Raw genomic sequence first — 2,839 nt, forward strand, 5'->3', positions numbered from 1 at the left:
CACGCAGGATCATTAAAATAGAAATCAACACCCCCTGCTCATTTGCAGAGTAATCTTTGCTGGGATTTTAAAAGCCACCTTGTGTTTTATAGGTGTGGGACTGGAGTTGCTGTTACAGCCTGAAGTTAAGTTCTTCTGTGGTGTGGCAGAAGAATTTAATTTATTCAGCAGCTTTAATTTTAAGACAGATGAAGTTGGTTTCTAAATGCTTCGCTCTTGTTATGTATCGCTCAAAAATGGAAAAGCCCACTCAGTCCTGACAAAGTCTTCCCCACGCCTGCCTTGTATGGTGAGAAGAGCATATAAAGCCCCAGGATCTTTAAGGAAAGTAAATGTTTCTCTATGGAGAAGTATAGCTTGCCCTTCAGAAAAAGGGTCCAGTGGCTTAGAGTAGTGGTCTCCAAACTTTTTGATTGCGCACCCCTATCAGTAAAAATTTTTTGAGCATGCACCCCCAATATATGTATATTTTAGAAATAGAAATAGAAATAGAAGTTCTAATAGTTTCTTCCCACACCCCAATGGATCATCTTGCGCGCACCCCACTTTGGAGACCACTGGCTTAGACCATGGGTATTATTAGAGTGCCAAGGGAAGCTGAATACTTGCAAAATTAGTCTCAGTGTGTGGACATCAAGGGATAGCTTATCACTTCTGCATCCATACTTGTGTTTTGAGGTGTGCTGTCTTAGTAACAGTTGCTGGAGATACCCTGCCCCTAATGGGCCCAAGAACAGTCTTGTCTTTGCACTTTGAGCATCATTGTATGAATAAAGGGGAGGAAGAGTGCTGAAAGTGATCTGGCCACACTCTGGTAGGATTTGAATGCTCCTCAGACCCTGCTGTTCAACCTATCGCTTATTTTCCTAAAGGGAATGTGTCTGGTGTAAATCCATTGACCTTGATTATTTTATTCTGGATTTATATATGATTACAGTAGCAGAATTTGTCTCAAGTGGTTCAGATAATAACAATATTTTGACTGCCACTGGGTGGACAGGATGCACTTTTTTGGGAGTTGTGGTCCTTTGCCTTTTCCCTCACCTTCTAGGGGCACTTAAGAGAAGTTACAATATAGCCCAGCATTGGTGAGGCAATAAGGAGTCTACCTTTGTTACATTATATAAGAAAATTAGATACTGTAATAGATGGACATTCAAATAGGGATTTGTTTCTCCAAAAATGTGGATTTTTTTTAATATGATGCTGTCAAAAACACATATGTGGCAAAATTCAATTTGTTTCATTATTGTAAGAACTGTTTCTGGAAAAGAAATCTGTTTTTCCTGTGTTATAGAAGTTTGGGATCATCCCAAATAACTTGAATTCTTTAATTTGGTATAGTTACTTTCCTGGATGACTTATTTTCATACAATCAGTGACCAAGCATGGTATGTCAGTATCCTTAATTTAAATTTATTCACATAACAAAACTTTCCTACAGACTTTCCTGTGGCATCATTTGCTCCTTGACTCTAACTGTTTTTTTTCTTCTGTCCCATCTTTATCTAGCAATCCATGAGCTACTCAATCACTTTTAAAAAAAAAAAAACTTTCCCTAAAACCTTCTTTTTCTCTTTGGCTTATTTGACTGACTTCCCTTGCAAAGCATTTGATGACAGTCACTGTGAAGAATGTTGTATAAAAAGAAATGTTTCACTACCAATCAATGACAATGCACAGAAAGAAGCTAACTGCAGACTTCCTGCCCCCTGCTTTGCCCACTCTGATTTTTGGACATGAGAAATCGGGGATTCACAGCTGGTGAAATCATTTTGCAAAAGATCCTCTTTTTGTAAAGAAAATGGTTTCAGGCTTTATGGAAAATGTGACAGAAACCAATGATAGTGAGCAGCTTCAGAACAGAAATGGACACTTGGTGCTTGAGTGTTAGCATTCTGCATAGATATGCAAGTCATGTGGCAGGTGATATCATGGACTAATGTGAAGGTCCTGCTGCACCTTCAAACAGCGGGACAATTTAAAGATCTGGGGTCCATGAATCACTTAGGGCAGGAAGCTGTAGAATCCACTGAATTCAGTGAAACACCATGCATTGACACCACAGCTGAATTTCATCCAAAGTATTTCTTTTCACATTGAATTCTTGTCAGTTTGCTTGTGCCATAAATTTACAGTTTAAAAAAAATATTTTAATACTTTTATCAACTTAAAGGTGGTTTTGGAGGAGTGAGAGAAATGGAAAAGGAAAACAGGAGGCTTAAACTATGACTTGTTGATTGGACCCTTAGATCCTCTTTGCTTAACAGATGTACTTATTAGGCCGCTGCTCCTCACCATCATGAACTTTGAGAGTTGATGAGGCAACTGATGTTTTGCATAGGAGTCATATAACATTACTGTTTTACATGTAGGTGCAGACATACTATATTGAAAACCACTTCAGAATTCAGTACTAAAGTGCCAGAGATAAGAGAGAAGGAAGGAAAAACTGGGGTATAAGTCAGGAAGACAAGATATCTAAATTATTCCATGAGAAGATACGAAAAAAGAGCAAGCTTATCATGTGGAAAGATACTGAAAGGCTGTTCAAGAATGTGTGACAGGATATCCTGTGTCCTTAAGACTGAGGAGGGAAGTCTTGAAGGCATGCTACCCTTTTCAAAGCTCTCCGCCCCCTGCAAACACAGATCTTCAGAATAAACGAAACTACTATTGGGGGAGAAGAATTGGTCTCAGGATGGCAATTTTATTTAAGGAGAAGCCAGGCTGACAGCTGTGTCTGAGGCCGAGTACCAGAGTTTGGAAGTATGGGCAGTTTGAGGCTAGCTGGCCTCACAACCCCACCGCTCAGCTAGAGAGAATCTTATATAGCATA

The sequence above is a fragment of the Gavialis gangeticus genome, unplaced genomic scaffold, assembly GCF_001723915.1.
Source record: "Gavialis gangeticus isolate Ggan-Ray unplaced genomic scaffold, GavGan_comp1, whole genome shotgun sequence".
NCBI classification, from domain to species: Eukaryota; Metazoa; Chordata; order Crocodylia; family Gavialidae; genus Gavialis; species Gavialis gangeticus.